Consider the following 19,026-nt stretch of genomic DNA (forward strand, 5'->3'; position numbering starts at 1 on the left):
TTGATCATGGCAGTTCATGTCGCATTAGGAAGGAGAGTTAATAAATTAAGCATACTTGAAGCCTTATTGTACTAAAAACTTTGTTTCAGTTAGTACAAAACACTTAACTGACACCATAATAAACTCTACGTCATTCAACAGTACCCTCCTTGGCTATAAGAAACATTATGCTCCCCTGTTTTCTGCCCCTTTTTTATGCTCACTCCACTTTTAGTAAAGAAATCCTATTTATTCTGAATCCATACAAATCTCTCCATATTCGATTCACGAATAATATTATCGATATTGAGGACAGAGGACAATCGATATTCCATCATCAATCATCATCACTTTCCATTAAACGTTATCGATATAAGCAATCACAGGTACCAGGCGATCATAAATACTAAAGCGCTCGTGCTTAATCTCGGGCTGTCGATACGTAGGCGATTGTCACTTATCTAATTGCTGCAGGAAGGCTTAGCCTACAGGGAAATACAGCTAAATGGCTGCCCACTTCCCTGTCCAGATTTAAACTTAGTACAAAACAGGATTCAATTTATTTTGCTCTAAAGTTTCGAGAGTGCTAAGTGTGCAAAACATTAATCGACATTATTATCAATCTGCTGTATGGTGAAATGTTTTAGGCTAAGTGGCAAATGTGAGACGTTTTTGTCGATTTAAATTTACTTGGCTAACGATAAAAAGCTTTTAAGTATCTTGGTGTACTTACACTAAATTAGTTTGACTAGAGTGATGTAACTTTGCCAACTTCGTGTGTAGGTTTTGTAGAAGATATTTATAACTTTTCTTAACTGAACGATCTGTGAAGGTACTATGTTGTCTATAATTTATATCCTAGTCTTGTTTGTGGTACACAATTTTTTTAATTTTTTTACAAAAATTCGTGTTCGTCAAAATCTGTAGAAGAGATCACTGTAACTTAAGATTTGTCACTTCCATAAACGTCTTAAATCCATTTTCGATGTTTACTAGATAGAAGACTGACATAATTTGTTGGAGCTAAATTCTTATTATATAGGAGGATCTAAGCCTATCGATAAATCATTCATTATACTTTTGGTTTCTTCCACCATTTTCTTGTCACATACTAGGGTATTAAAATTTTCAAGAGGCGTTGCAGCCAAATTCCTGTCAAACGACGCTTTACGCGGGTGACATAAGGCCAAAAATCGCACATAACTTGGTGATCAAAACTAAGTACCAGGCTAACATAATTCAATAGAAGTCACAAGTATAAAATTCTATAACAATTATCTTCTGGGAACTATCCCACGAGATCGACGGTATGGCGATAGTATGGGGCAATACTAGCCTATCAAACTTTAAAATCAACCTTATAACAAGGGCATAGAGACTATATTGTTGTAGGAAGCGATTTTTGTCTCATTTTTATGGATTTAGATCACTTGTGAAGGATAGGTCAGACTGGAATTATGTATGTGAGCAAAATTCGTCTAAAATTATGTCAAACGGAAATTGGTGTCGTTTGCGCCTCTTCAGAAAATGTTTGTTTGGTTGACTGTATAAATTTGAGGTTATTATACATTGAACCTATTGCGTGCTTCTTCCGTTTTTGGTGTTTGCTTTTTCTTGGAAAGACAAAGTTATTATTTACTAGCTTTTGCCCGCGACTTCGTTCGCGTTGAACAGTGACTTCCGGCAGATTTTTGGTTTTACTCACATAGTTCCCGATCTCGCGGGATTTTTGAGAAGTTCCCGCTCCCGCAGGATTTTTGGGATAAAAACTATCCTATGTCCTTTCTCGAGTTCCAAACTATGTCTGAACCAAATTTCATCCAAATCGGTTCAGTAGTTTAGGCGTGACGGAAAGACAGATAGACAGAGTTATTATCGCATTTTTAGCATGGGTAGTTTTGCCCGCGACTTCGTCCGTAAATTTACTTTGAGCAGAAAGTTTTTAACCCACTGCAAAAAAAGGAGGAGGTTCTCAATTTAGAATTTACGAAACAGGACCAATCCACATAAACGTCCATACAACCGACAATACAATTTTACCACGACGGTACCGAAGCGCTCGGCCGATACCCAACCAAATGCGTGTAACGAAACCATAGCGCGATCTATTTCGATCCCAACGCCATCTATCGACCATAGTGACAACTCGGATTATTTATCTATACTCCGTTCGGGCATTTTCTTTGTACTAAAAGTAGTATTATATTTTTTATATGTTATTTTATTATTTTTTTCATACCTTTTTACTATTTATTTACTTTTTTCCGATGAATTAAAACAACATGAACCGAACTCGTGTAACGATCGACACCATTGCGCGTAGTACTAATAGAATTATCTATACTCCGTTAGAGCATTTTCTTTGTAGTAAAACTTTTATTATACTAATATTATTTTTTTACACCTTTTTACTGTTTATTTACATTTTTCTGATGGATTTTCCGATGAATTAAAACAATAACATGAACCGAACACGTGTAATGACACCATTGCGCGATTAACGCCATCTATCTACGGAGCATAGGAACAGCTCGACATTTGACCAATAGATGGCACTATTATATAGTATGTCCGTAATAAATTTTAATTTTTATTTTTATTTTTTGTAATAAAAACTATCCTATGTCCTTTCTCAAGTTTCAAACTATGTCTGTACCAAATTTCACACAAATCGGTTCAGTAGTTTAGGCGTGAAGAAAAGACAGACAGACAGACAGAAAGACAGACAGAGTTACTTTCGCATTTTATTCTAATTCTAGAAAAATATGGTCTAATATAAATAAATGGATAGGTAACCCTAAAACTAGCTTAGATAGTGTTATTTTAAAATACTTAGGGCCAACAAATACTGTTTATAATATATGTAATAAGTTCTCTCAAAACCTTCACTGGAGAAATATTAAAAATTAAGCATAATTGCAATAACAATTTTCTAGATAGGAGCTCATATGTGAAGCCAATTAATATGTCTTTTTATTTTAGAAAGGTAGATGCAAGCACTATAGAAAAATATATAAATAAACTAGATTTTAATAAAGCACCTGGAATAGATAGAATTAGAGTACAGGATATTAAACAAGTCAAAAAACAAATAAGCCAGTATTAGCGAAATTTATAAACATGTGTGTAGATAAAGGAATGTACCCGGATATTTTAAAGAAATCTATCATACGTCCTATATATAAAACAGGGGAGCCACATAGACTATGGCAACTATAGGCCAGTCGCGATATTATCTGTATTAAATAAAATAACAGAAAAAGTAATTGTTAATGAAATAAGTAGTTACTTAGAACAAAATAATATAATATCAGAAGCACAGCACGGGTTCCGGCGCGGACGCAGCACCGCCACCGCGCTCACGCAGTTCACAGACTACGTCAACAACAGTCTCAACGAGGGTAAGTTTGTTGCTGCTCTGTTTATTGATTATAAAAAGGCCTTCGACACTCTGGACCACGAGGTGCTGCTACGAGCAATGGATGAATGTGGCATCAGAGGCCCCGTCAGCAGGTGGTTCAAGTGTTATCTGGAGAATAGGACTATCCGCACCTCGATAGACGGAACCACAGGAGAAGAGGTAAGCGTGAGTCTCGGTGTGCCGACCGGCTCCGTGTACGGCCCCGTTGGCTATATTATGCATGTCAATAGTGTCACTAACGTAATAAAGCATTGTAAGATGTTCATGTACGCGGATGACATGTGTTTAATGTATTCGTCCAATAACACAAGAGATGCACAAATGCATATACAGGAAGATTTTGAAAATATCATTAAATGGGCACATGATAACGGCATAATAATTAATTTCGCTAAGACAAAGGTAATGTACATCAGTTCCCCGTATAGTCACTACAATAAACAAGGTAAGTTAAGTATACCTATCTACGGACATACTTACGAATGTCTGCACCACAACAAAATAGGATGCCAGTGCGTAGCTATAGACGTAGTAGATAAATTCCGGTACCTAGGTTTGACAGTGGATAGTGAACTTAACTGGAAACTTCACGTTAATGAGGTATGCAATAGACTGCAATCAATCCTAAGCAAATTCTTTCATTTGAGTAGCTTTGTGAATAGAAAAGTTTTATATGTAGTATACTATGCACTCGTCGACTCAATAATTAGTTATGGACTAAGTAGTTATGGCCTCACGTTCAAAACGCAATTAGATCGCATTAAACAGTTACAAATAAGAATAATTAAATATTTAGTTAGGAAAAAAGTTAAACTAAAGTGCAAACAAAACTACGACGAATTATTTAAAATATGTAAAATACTACCAGTGCATGCAAAAGTAGATTACCTTATAGCATTAGAACAATGTAAGCTAAATATGTACAAAAATCCAATAGCACATAATTATCGCACTAGGCGGGTTGAACAGGGTAAATATGTAATACCATCTGTAAGAAATTATTATGGTAAAAGAACGAGGAAATATATAACTCCTGTAATATTTAATAAACTAGACTTTATAAGAAATATGTCCAAAGAAGTAAGCAAAGTAACTATTAAGAAAAGACTAAAAGAAGTATTAATATTATAAATAAACATAGGAGTAAGAACAGATCTCATTACAATTGTTAACCAAATAGAAATTTCAATAAGAATTAGTTGTAATAAATAATGGTAGATATAAACAGGTTGATGTTCCTAGAATATAAATTTAATTTTTATATTGTAATAGTTGCAAGATAAAGTATATATAATGTGATTATTGTTTATATATAAGAATAATAAATGCAACTACACTCATTGTAAACTATAAAAACACAATAAAGAAAAATGTATAATAAAGAGCGCTATTATCGCCAACAAACTGCTTTGCAGTTTGGCGATTTTTTATGTAATTTCCTATTTTCTATTTTTTAATAAATAAATATAAATATAAAAATATTTATAATATTAGTTTGGATAGTGGATTCCCAAGAAACATTTTGCACCATTTAATCATTTCACACATTTTGATAACTTAAAATAAATGTGGAATGATTCACTGGAGCCATTGACTCAGTTAGACAACACAAAATAGGTAAGAAAACCAGAAAAATCTTTGACTTGGATTTTTTCGATAATTCAATACTTACTATTCCTACTATTCGAGACAGATATCTACTAATTAAATGGTACAGCATTTTTTGAATAATACGTTACAGATGACTAACTTTCCTTTGTTTATAAAAATAGTTACTACACGTATAAATAATATTAAATTAATAAAGGTTCTCTGAAATAGAAGCTAAGAAATAAGGCTCAATTGATAATGATAAGACAATGAATCAATTAAAAAATTATGCGTCATTTCAATGAGGAAGTACATTGTCTGTACCAGGGTTCCATAAGAAAGAGGATATTGCCCAGCGTGATAGATATTATTACATTAATCATATTTCAAAATTTGATCACAAAAAACTGTAACTATGAGTAACATCTTCTTCCTAGCCTTTTCCCAACTATGTTGGGGTCGCCTTCCAGTCTAACTGGATTCAGCTAAGTACCAGTGTTTTACCAGAAGCTACTGCCTATCTGACCTCCTCAACCCAGTTACCTGGGCAACACGATACCCCTTAGTTAGACTGGTTATCAGACTTTAACTTATATAAACACATAAATGTGAATGTTTGTTTGTGCATGACGCCTTGGAGGCTAAACTGCTGTAACAATTTTGATGAAATTTAGTATACGCATGGTTTAAACTCCTAAAAAATCGTTGGCTATTTTCACCGTGATCTTAAAACGTAACATTAAAAATTTATTAAACACAAGACACTTGTGTACAGAACCAAATTTATTAATAGTTGTTATAGCAGTTGATTAAAACCTGATCTTTTCATAATTACATAATTATTAGTCGTCTTGATTTACCTTGGATCTGTCACAATTATGATGATTTTATTTCATTGATGCGCTGAGTGATGGCAGGTGGTATTTCATTATTTTATATTATTTTTTTATTTTTTCTCTTCCGGAAAGTGAATTTGTAGTATTTTACATTGAGAAAATAATAATATATGCAAGGTTTTAAGAGTTTATCACAGTGCTTACTCTCTGTTGACTATTTCAGATACCAATATTGGTTTCCCGATTATTCTTCAACCTCTTTCCTGTGTTGTCCTAGATTAATTGAAAAGGTACATATGTACAACTTTAAAGAGTGTCTCTCTTAATGCTGTATGTACTATCCTAATTAATCTTATTTTAACTTACAATGGGATCGAAGCTGCAACTGACGACCTCCGTGGTCGAGTGGCGTACGCACCGGTTTCAAGGTGTCGCTAGCTCTGAGGTCCCGGGTTCGATCCCCGGTCGGGTCAATGTAAAAATTCACATTTCTGCATTGTCTCGGGTCTGGGTGTTTGTGGTACCTTCGTTGTGTCTGAATTCCATAACACAAGTGCTTTAGCAACTTACTTTGGGTTCAGAATAATGTATGTGATGTTGTCCGCATTTATTTATTTATTTATTAAACTCAAAAACCTGCAGTGCCAAAAACACCTTAACCACCCGCAACTAATTAAACACATCCAAATACATTATTGCCTTTAGCTAATAAACTACTAAAAAAAAACTCACACTACTCATTATTCTTTTTGTCCAAAACGAAATGTTCTTGAAAAGAAATGGCCTAACTCTTAAGGCGTTGCACTGGCTCTCCTAGTGCGGTACGAGGTAGGGGGGGGGGGGTATACCGCGGAGCATTCCACTGTCGCTTTCCGAGCTTTCTTCCGCCTCTAGCAGCCTTGGAAATTTGGCGCACGGGAGGGCATGGAGACTCCTGTGGTTTTCTTTGTGAGTAGGTTGTTTCTTGCCTTCTTCAGCCCTGATGCAAAGAAGGGTTATAAGTTTGACGTATTTATTAGTTTTTTTTGTATTAAAGCTGACTGAAGTGATCGTGAAAATCCGTGAACAGCCGATCCATTTTATTTGTCCCGGTTAAAAGATTTTACAATTGGGGTTTTTTTATTTTATTCCGTTAAGAAATAAATACATATGTTATTGTTTTTAAAGTCAAAAACAGTCTAACCAATGTTGGTAATTTTTAACCCATGCCAGCAGTAGTCACAAAATACGTTGCAAAAAAGACCTTGGAGCGTAAATACGGTATTGAGTAGATATTGAAATTAATAATCTTCGTACCGAATGTACTAATTATCAATAAATATTACAAAAAAAAAAATAGAACCTGGCGACTCCTTTATCCCTATTCCTCCCAGAGTGAATGAACTAAATAAGCGAGATGGTCTAAAGTCGTACTTTCACCGAGGTTAAGGGCCTGCTCTGAGGCCCTTGGCCTTAGGCCGATGCACTTATCTGCACCACAAAAAAAGCCCTTTGCTACTTACACACCAAAGAATATCTGTCATATCGGGATGACATTTGGGTACCAGGAGAACATGAATAATAAAGAGATTGATTCTTAAATTCTTTTCAAGTCGCTTACTTAATTTAAATCGAAACTGATTTGTTTTTTTTTTTAGTTTTTAAACTAAGAATTACTCGTTAAAGTTTAAATACTAGTTATTACAAAAAAAGGTTTTTAATAATTAAGGCATTAATACATTCAAGGTAATTTTGACACGTTCCTCTTAAAATCTAAATAAATGTGAATCAGCCAGTGTTTATAAACAGAAACAAGTAAATTTGTTTACTGCAGTTTACGCTCTGACCTAGTTAGTTAAGTACGATTCCAACATTAAATAAGCAAGTAAATGTAAGACCAAAATAAAAATTAAACATTTCCTCCTACACATGTTATAACACCTAACACACCACATATATATATCCATAACGTACATATCTATCACTTAACACATACATATAATCCATCTAGGAAGCAGTTACGCTTTGAACACTCTTCCTCCGTCCTTTTAATTGCGACACGTATACAAATACATTCTATCCCTATACCCCTGGCTTGTGTTATTAATTACAATATAAATGGCTAACCACTTTAATTTCATTCAGGATTTAGATCAAACAGAATTATTTTCGTCTTATAGAAGCAATTGCATACAAGAATGCGTCAATTACATCGGTGACAAAAACTTGCACTTAACCATGATATGCCAAAACATTCGTAGTATACATAAAAATTTCGATAACTTTGTTGTTTTTCTCTCCAGGCTTCAGTTCCAACCCGACGTGATTATTCTAACTGAATGTCGTCTCAATGACAGTACACCCTCTTTCAGCCTTCTAAATTATCAAACACACTATTCTAAGAATTATATTAACCAAAATGATGGCATGGCAATTTTTTATAAATCTGAACTTTCAATAGCAATCGATGAACCTCCTTTTGTTGACGCAAATTGTATCATGATAAATATCGGCAAAGAATTTACGATATGTGCTCTGTACAGGTCGCCCTCTGTTTATAACATCAAACACTTTTGCGACTCCTTAGAAAAAGTTCTGCAGTTATATGATTATAGTAACCGTGTCATTGTAGGAGATATCAATATAGATATTAAAATAGGTACTGCTGACAAACGGTCAGACCAATATTTGGACATACTGAGCCACTACGGCTATTGCCCTGGCCATCAATTACCTACACGTGATCGGAATTGCTTAGACCATGTTATGCTGAACACCAAAAGAGATGCCAGAATTGCCATATGCGATACAGGAATAACTGACCATGATACTGTCATGCTAAGCATTTCAAAAAAAACTTCATCAGCACCATCTCCTAGCTCAGATCAAGTAATTAAAATTGACTACCCAAAACTAACCCAAGCCATTGCTGAAATTGACTGGAGTCTTATGTACGAATTTCAAGACATTACAGAGGCTGTTACGTGGTTTTCTAATACGATGATTGACAAAATCTTTGCTTTCTCAACATCAGAGCACGTACGCAATTCAAAAACCATTAGAAAGCCCTGGATTACAAGTGGACTGTTAAAATGCATGCTGAAAAGGGATAAATTACACACAGATTCAAAAAAAGCACACAACAAGGAAAACTTAATTATACAACAAAAATATAAAAAATATAGAAATACTTGTAACAATCTCATACAAAATCTCAAAACTGCACATGAAAAAAAGGAGTTGGAAGATGCAAGTGGCAATAATAAGAAAACCTGGACAGCTATTAAAAAAATCTGTAACATAAAACCTAAAAACGCAAAATGTATGGACCTACTTAAAATTCATTCTGACCAAAAGCAGTCGCTGAACCTTGTTAATAATTACTTTTCAAATATTGGTGAACAACTTGCTCAAATTACTATGTCACGCATTAAGAAAACCGAAACCGAACTAGCTTCTGTGATCGACTTTCAAAATTCTGTTAACTTATCAGCGGACTCTTTTTATGCTACACCTACTGACCAAGTCGAAGTCGATAAAATAATAAGTAACTTGCAAGGAAACTCGGCTGGTGGATGGGATGGAATCACAAATAAAATACTAAAGCTATCGAAACAACACCTTGCTGCACCAATTGCTTTTATATGCAACCTAAGTATTTCTATGGGAACAGTACCCGTAGCAATGAAAACAGCTAATATTTGCCCAATCTTCAAATGTGGAGACAAAACAGTAGCATCAAACTATCGCCCCATTTCCTTACTAACATCACTGTCCAAAATTTTAGAAAAGGTTATGAACTTTAGACTGCTAAAATTTCTTGAAAAAAATGCACTTATTTCTGAGAACCAGTATGGCTTTCGCAACAATAGATCCACGGAGGACGCAGTCACAGATCTAACGGATTTCCTCGTTACTAAAATAGAACAAGGCTACAAATGTGCTGGTGTCTTCCTGGATCTAGCGAAGGCCTTCGATACAATTTCCAGGAAAATTCTTTTAAAAAGAATGGAAGAACTAGGTATCCGAGGTACACCTCTCAAGTGGTTCGAGTCTTATCTTACTGAACGGACTCAGAGAGTTCGCATCAACAATATGTACAGTGACCCTGCTACTGTAAAATACGGTGTGCCTCAAGGAAGCGTGCTTGGACCCACTCTTTTCATTATATATATAAACAAACTTTGCTCAACAGTACTTGCGAAAGCGAGAATATATGCATACGCTGATGACACAGCGTTAGTCTTCTATGACAAGACTTGGAATGGAGTTTATGAGGCATTAGAGTCAGGATTAAACCTTGTGTCAAAATGGTTGAATCACAATTTGCTAACACTGAATGTCGAAAAAACCAAAGTGATAAACTTCAGTGTCAACACGAAAACAACATGCCCTAACCATCTAACTGCTAAATTACATTCTTGCATCAACAGTGTGAGCACTGGCTGCACCTGTCCTGGTCTTGAGAGGGTTAACAATATAAAGTACCTTGGTGTTTACATAGATAAGCACCTTACTTGGTGCAAGCAAATAGACTATGTTAGCAGTAGGGTAAGAAAACTCATTTATATATTTAAAAAAATGGGCCAGATAGCAAATGAAAAGACACTAAAAATGATTTACCATTCGTTGTGTCTCTCAGTTATTAGCTACTGCATATCGACCTGGGGTATAACACACAAAACGCATCTAATAAAACTTGAACGAGCGCAACGTGCTATCCTAAAGGTAACATACAAAAAACCTATTCGATACCCTACAGATGTCTTGTATCGAGAGACAGACTTACTACGTGTACGACAACTGTACATTATGGCTGTGTCGCTAAGGTTCCATAAACATGCCTCATCACTTATATCAACCAGTAAGCGCCCCCAGAGAAACCCGAAATGGGACAAACCACACTGTAGGCTTGATTTCGGGAACAGATGTTTTCGTTTCATGGGACCTTTTATTTACGCAAAATTGAACAATAGCTTAAACATCCTATCGCTTACAAGACGTAAATGTAAAAAAATAATTTATACATTTCTGAGCGATTTGGACTACAATAAAACAGAAAATTTTCTTCGGGTATCCTAATATAACTTATATATTTTCATCACACACATAAATCTCATACACTTTCACTACTTCTCATACACACTTACTCACCTACACCTTCTCACACATAACTCTGTAGCGAGCATGATGTAGCAAGCACTCTTTTCCTAATTATTATTATTTTTCTTTAGTTATTATCTCTTTTTATAATAACCATTTCGTTTTTTTTTGTTTGTTTTTCTTTTTATTTCTCTCAGTTATTTGTAGAGTAACCGACTAACACGTCAAAGTACATAATTTGATAAATTATGGATGTAAGAGACTAGCATCCACGACACAGGGAATCCTAGTGTGGAGGCTAGCGCCTAAATGTATTTAGTTTTAAGTTACTGAACAATAAATTTTAATTTAATTTAAAAAAAAAATTTATATAAATGGTAATTTTAGTCAGGCAATTTTATCCCTGAATTGTACCCAATTTACTTACTAGGTTTTGTGTACCTTAGTTTAAAAAAATATACTCAAGTAGAAAGTTTATAAATTAATACAAGTTTTGTCAAATAAACAGGCATAAATTCAATAGATAACTCACTTAGGATTAATAATTTTCTAAACAAAAAAAAAACATGCAAATATGACATCAAAACACAAACTCGTTTTCGTAATTTTTCTTAATAGAGTACTAGGATGTCATAAATCGATAGGATTATAAGGAAACGTGAAGTGCATAGAGGTATGTTACCAAAACTGCATAGACTAGTGTCAACGCTCCGGTCGTTGTACGCTGTTGTACACCTGCAAGGCGTACTGGCTCTTTATTTTTTTATGTATGTCAAAAGTGAGCGTCATATTGATATTAATTGTATTTTTTTCATAAAATAATTGTATTTTGTTGGTAAATATAATGAAATGCTCAATGTTACTTTTATTTATTTCCTATTGAAGTATGTCAATTTTTTTTTAGAAATAAATAAAATTTTGGTAACGCTACACAATTCTGTATCAATATAATATTTATTATTGTTTATATACTAATATAAGCTTTATAATGTTGTATATTTTTATCATTCTGATATTCCAATAATTCTCCTAAAAAAAATATTTGGCAGAGAATTCTAAACACAATTTGGCTATTATTGCAACTAACTACATTATTAACCAACGAATGCTACCAAGGACTTTGGTTGTTCGTGGTATACCAGTAAATAAGTACACATTAACTCAAGCCACAATCCCCTGCCCCTGTACAGTCGCACGCGCAAGGCCGGCGCGCGGCAGGTCGCCGACTCCTGCGCAGCCTCACTAAGTCACCGCGGTTCCGAGGAAAACTTAACAGAAAAACTAGCACAACAACTGGGGAAAGGGAGTGTTCCATAAGTATTTTTTTTTTACATCATTGGGAATGTTCATCCTTATTTTTTTTTATAATCGTAAATTATTTTGCTGCCATGTATTTAAAAAAAACGCTAGTAATACTATTTTTTTTCCTCTAGAAAAGCAATATAAACTCTTTCCTACCTTATGGTCAGAGGAAAGGGAAACAAAAATGTTTCTTCTCTGAAGAAGTCTAGGGCATGCCCAACTATGGTCAATTTTAACTACTAAAGGACTCCAGTACTCTATACCACCTTTGGAATACAAATTAAACCTTCTGTAGCTTTCTGTTATCCGTGTAGATGCAGTTAGAAAATGTCATATTAATTTATCGCTCAATCGATTTTTTTGTCCTATGTGTAATTGTACGGACCCACAGTGCCGCGAGTCCTACTAACACCATACCCTTTGGGTAAAACAAATTGTATGTTTTCATTACAAATTCACCTTCCCGTCTTCAAATTTCTTTGGTATGCTACCACGAAAAACCGAACAGGTGAGCAATGACTAATTTAAAGCGAAGAATAAAAACAAATTAATTTATTAATTCAAATTCTTAGAACAAGACAATTGATGAAACAAGCAAGGTGGTCGACATTCTACCGGCCAAGCGATTTTATTGACATACAAGAACTTCATTCATACAAATTTAACTTACTTGGCTGATTTCAATGCGTTTATGTGAAGAAACTTTGCGTTAAACAATCAAATTTAATTTAAACTTACTTAAAATAATATTGCTTTAATAACTTATACACATCCAACCGACTTCATGTAAAAAACTACTGAGCCAAATTTGATGATTTTTATGGGACCAAATGACAGCTTTGAATCAACAAAATCTCTCCCTTACATACACACCCTAGTATTTTAAATTTTAATACGTGGCACTTTAAAATCTCAACCCACCTGAAAACACGAAACCCCTTAGTTAGACTAGCGGGACTATCAATTCAACGTGCCGTCCGAAACATTGAGGAAGGAACTCTTTAAGACTCAAATGGTCACCCATGCACGCACTGAACGCATCAAGCGTAGCTTCTTTACTTGCGATCGATCAAGTTGTGCAATTATTGCTTTGACATGAGCCCCTCAGGATACTGATAAAACAAAGAAAACCAAGTTACTCATTCAATATAATATTAATATTAATAAGTACAAGTTAATAATCTGAAGTGGCAAACACACATCGATTCTTTATGCAAAAAAATATCGAATTTGGTTTACTTACAATTCCATCAATTTATATTCTAGAATCAGCTCTATTCATAAAACAAAATTCAACATTATTTACATTAGAATCTGGATCTCGCAATAGAAGTAGATTAAAAGAAAGTAGAATAGAAAAAAGTGTATTCAATATGGCTACTAAGATATATAATAAAATCCCAAAAAATATAAAAGATATTGAGAATATAAATATTTTTAAACATAACTTATCTAAGTTTTTGATAGAAAATTGTTATTACTGTCTCAGTGATTTTCTTTCCAGCTAAATAATTATTTTAATATTAAGTACCTATTACATGTTTTTATTACCTTTTTTGTAATACTAAGTTGTAAGATACATTTGTTAGCATTTAATACGCTAATAATGAATGTGTTTCATTTTATTCTTTCACATTTGTATGCCCTGTGCGGCGGATCACGGCATGAACATATTTTATATAAGACCTACCTTATGCCTGTAAATCACAAATAAACGATTTGATTTGATTTGACAAATTACCTTTTCATAAATTGTTTGCCATCCTTGATCATCAAGTAACTTGGAAGGAGCAGAGCGACAACAGCTGATTCTAACCAATAGATTTTCTTACGACTACCAGGGCAACATAAACATTAGACTGTTTTGAAGATTAAGATCTTTTATTGTTAGCTGATGACGTTAAGTAGGTAGATACTACATAGTTGCTAATTGCTATGCAGTTTTATAGTGCATGTTCTGTATCTAATATAATTATTATGCGGTTTATTTTTTGTTAGTACTAACTATGAGTCATTTTTATAGTTTACACCAATCAGTGGCCGCTCGGTCATCCAGACTGTCCCATTGGGTATAATATTTTTTTTTGTATTAGGCGTCCGTCCAAAGAAAATCAGCTGATATTTCTAAGAGATTTTCTTAGGAGTACCAGGATAGCATAAGTTTATTGTAGATATTGCGCTTATTTTATTAGGCAACAGTGATGATAATATGGTGCTATATTAAATAGGGTCTATAATATCCTGCTTTGTTCTCTGTCGTCAACTGTGCGTGCCTCTTCCATAGAAAAATTGTTTATTTTCTTGGTAAATATTAAAATCACAAAATAAAAGTAAAAATATACTATAAGAACGATCTAAACTGTCAGTGTATTCTTCTAAATATTTTTAAAGAATTTAGTTTGTTTTTAAAGAAATGTCTAATGGCTCACTTATCTTACAAAGTCAGTAGTGAAACGAAACGGTTGATTTCTTCTATTTCATTTACGAAGTACTAGGGTATCATAGTACTACAGGAGTTTGTATACAAAAACCGAATTAGTTTTTTTATATACATAGAGTTATGCCGATAAAAGTGTCTGGTGGTGTTGCTACAGGGTGTTACATAACACAGCAACTCGCCGACAACTGGGCAAGTAGACCGGAACGATATAATATACAGGCGGTTCAATTTTTGAGGAAAAGAGTTCTTTCAAATCGATTCTATTGTTGTATTGATGCGAAAACTTTTACGGATTATAAGAAAGTGTTTATTTTTCCTGCATTTTTGTTAATTGTATAGATTAGAAAGATTATTTTTTTTAACATTCTCTGTAACAAATTATTTAATTATTGTGTTGGAAACACGTGAAAAAAGTAAATGGTTTTTTTCACACCATACTGAAAGGCTCTTAGCAAATTTTGTTGTTGTTTATTATCCGACTTAAGATACAAAAAAATCCGTAAGAGACTATTCTCAACATTAAAATTTCTTGCGACTTCTAAAAACTTCAGCCTGTATATAAAATCTCAAAGTTGCAACCAGATTTACGCAACCGCGTGCAAAATGAGAAGAACCGAGTCATTGTGATCACTTCCTAGTACATTATGTCACAGTGACCCACATTGCTGCCCAAAGTATAATCATTTTTAGAAAATAATGGACTAGTGACCGCGAATAGCGACCTCTTGGGGTTAATGTTGCCCTAGTACTTTGGACTCCTTTTGAGAGTACCTATGACTTTTTTCTTTATCGTTTGTCTGGTTGAAATACAATTTAGCCGACTTTCAAAAAAGTAGGAAATTCTTAGATGTTCCACAAGTTACATTTTTTTTCTAAATAGAGCAACTGAAGCACTAAGAAAACTTATTTTCACAAAAGGTTTTAAAAACAATCAATGACACCCTAGGACAAAGCATTCTAGGGGCAAAATGTTGTCCTACGCGGGGTTCGAATCCACGACACGCTGCCCACAGTGGGTGTGGCTTGGCAGTGATTTAGCATTGCCATTGATCTGCCCGCATGGATGTCCATAATCGTGAAACAATGCAAACCTCTGATTTTACCAACCTATACCGTACACAATTTCATCAATATAGGGTTAGCGGATTAGCCGTGAGCGTAAAAATAATAAAACTGTTGTATGTTCTTAAGTATAACATTATCCTACTAATAGTATAAACGCGAAAGTTTGTATGTATGGATGTTTGTTCCTCTTTCATGCAAAAACGACTGAACAACGGATTAAGACGAAACTTTGGTACCTTCATACTAAGTTGTATCGATATCATCTCAGCCGTTTGAGCGTGAGAAGGTAAGTACTGTAAAAAGCATACACAAACACATCACTTTTTTTTTAGCAGTTTAAATTTTAAGTGTGTTTTTTTCTATGAATTTAAATTAGCCTTTTTTCCGTTTTCCAAAGGTGTTAATTTCAATTCCTGGTAAATTTCCAAAATGCAGCCAGATGGTAGTGACACACTACTAAATACTAGGGCCGCATAAAAGCTATGTTGATTCAAATTCAAAATCAATTCCCAATCAGCCCACACTACACTCAAGTGATTAGACGTGGGAGTTGATCATTTTTCGCGATATTACGTGAATGACAGTAAATTAATTACGTACGGACAGACTGATTTGTTGGGGTATGACGTATCCAGCTAGCCAGCGAGCTGTTCCCATGGTTTTGCTTAAATACATATTTCTTGGACGTTTTTAACTATCTCTTAAATAAATGTTTTGGCCAAAACTTGCCAAATAGCAAGTTTTATCCATAACGGTTTAGCAGTTTAGTTGTGAAAGTTTAACAAACGGACTGAGTAACGTTTAACTTTAGAAAAATCTAAGCTTACAAAATACTTAAAATTTTAATACATAAAGGCTGAAAAACGGATCGCCAGTTTCATGTGATAGTTTTATATCACTTTAAGTCAATGTTCTTAGCTAAACATTCACATATGTTCCAAGTACTAGGTATCGATGGTTAAAAGAATAACAAAATGATTCAGCTCCTTATCAGCCAGTCTTTGTTTTAAATCCCGACCAACGGCCTTCAAAGAGTCTGGATTGTACACATTATAACCATGATTTAATATGATTACAAAGTCTAGTCACTGGTTGCCGGTTGGTGCGGGGTGCCTGGTGGGTTCAGACCACGTTTTAAAGAGAGAGGGAATTAGATTACTGGTACTGCCGAGCGAGACTCTAAAACTATTAAATCTAAGAAAAAATAAGGAATACAGCAATATAATTTGGGAGAAAAGTGCATGACAAAATTTTGATGTACCGGATTCGCCCGCTGTTAAATTTGTCTCGGGCAAATTTTGCCCCTAAAAATATTCAAATTGAGTTATGTCGATTTGGGCGCATCGACTACTCAGCCAATGATTCAACATTACAAAGGTTCGTTATACAAATAAGTCACAGACTTTACTATGCCATTCAGCAATAAAAAAATAGGCTTAATTTAAAAGCAAGATTAACAGCCGGTTCATTACCCTTTGCATAGACATACGTTGCATTTTTATCAACCATTGCACTTTTATCGTGCGACGATCTTTCTGCGCAGTTTTTTTCCTGATTTGCTTTGATAACTGATGTTTACATTGTTAAGTACACCTCAGGGTCTGTGGACAGATATAAACGTTTATTTTATTTATTAAAAAACGTTATTTTAAAATGCATTTTGTACGGTTTGAAATTTCCCCCTGTCTAGTAAAATTTTAGGAACAAAAACAGTTATGGGCTCATTTAAACCATTGGTAAAAAAATATTTTATGTTACACTTAAGATAATATATAAAACACACCATTGTCTACGAATTAAGGAGTCTGCCCACTACACCGTTCCATACCATGACCGTGCTATGAACGTGTCAGGCAAAAAAATATTCTCTATATTAAAAAGGCGACGATGCTGGTCGGTAACGGCACGGGCTAGTCGCTTATGTATAAGGAAATGAAAAAGACTAAATTGCTAAATACTAATAATTAATTTTGAATACAGACGGACATTTTATATTATTTAAAATTTTATAAGTGAAATCACCGTTTGAAGCCCAAACCACGAGCTTATTACAATACTTACATTCTCTGGCTACTGAAAGTAGATAATAAATACAGGCTAGGTAAAAAGGAAGGGCGTTCCAAATCTTACGATTCGATTTGGAAGGAAAATAGTTACAAAGGTCAATTCTTAACTTTAAAATTAAATGAAATTAGGTGGACAGTTTCCATGGCAGAATGTTGTGTTAAACAGGATAGGAAAAACAAACTAAAAGTTAAAAATATGTGTATTAATTTTTAGGATTGTTTCATCGGCATAATTGTGAACATAAGTCTATATTAGATAATAATTGCCACAAAATATATAGTAAGCATAAGTAATTACATTTACTGTATACTTAAAACCTTGTAAAAATTGTATAGCAAAAATTAAACGTAATTAGGGAATGCTAAGACTTATTTGTAAGGGGTGGTAGTACCTGTGTACAGAACAAATTTTAGTAATTTGTTCATTTAACTGGGTTGAAGTGATCAGATAGAAAATCACAAGTACTTAGCTGCGTCCGGTAAGACTGGAAACCCCAACAGACTTGGGAAAAGGCTAGGCTGATGATAAGAATTGTGTGTGTCATGCACTGCCATCTAGCGGCGAATAGCGACATCTAGAATTACGAGAGTTACAAGGGCAACATAGTCGTATTGGTAATAGTTTCATCACTTTTTGATAGATGGCGCTGTTAAAGATTTAAAACGAGAGGTGTTTCATAATAATCCATTTGTTACAGCGAATAGTAAGTATTTAAAGTAAAAAGTATTGGTTATGTCTATTTTGACGATTTGTAAATTGCAAATTATTTTTATTTTATATTAATAATCATGTTTAGTAATTGTTTTGGAACATAGCTGTGTAAACATATAAATTGGTTACTGTAACATATGTACCTAGTATTATTCTGGAACCAAATATTTGAGTAAGAAAGAAGCAAAAAATAAGTCATTCGAATTTGAGTATAAAAAGAAATCAAAAAGCTATGTTTCCGCCCGGGATCGAACCGGGGGCCTTCTGCGTGTTAGGCAGATGTGATAACCGCTACACCACGGAAACTGATGACTGTAGAGCCGAAAATGTCCAAATTGTGTTATAGGTAAGTTAAATAAATAATAATATATAATGTTCCTTATACCTACATGTTTTTTTTTATTATTGCGTCATTAAAGTCCGGCTTACATAAATTAACCAAGTGTCATGAATAATTGAATGTATTAATTTCAATTGCATTTTTTTTCAACAGGTAGTTAAAAATTGCCTTTTAATCTATTCCAGACGGAGCG

General features: G+C 34.1%; 1 non-coding gene across 1 annotated transcript; it reads right to left on the bottom strand.

Moving 5' to 3' along the window:
• Window positions 1-18,726: 18,726 nt before the first annotated feature.
• Trnav-aac lies at window positions 18,727-18,799 on the bottom strand. Its single transcript has one exon. It is a non-coding gene; the product is annotated as a tRNA-Val (tRNA).
• Between the last annotated feature and the right edge of the window lie 227 nt (window positions 18,800-19,026).

Source organism: Trichoplusia ni, chromosome 5 (assembly GCF_003590095.1).
Source record: "Trichoplusia ni isolate ovarian cell line Hi5 chromosome 5, tn1, whole genome shotgun sequence".
Taxonomy (NCBI): Eukaryota; Metazoa; Arthropoda; class Insecta; order Lepidoptera; family Noctuidae; genus Trichoplusia; species Trichoplusia ni.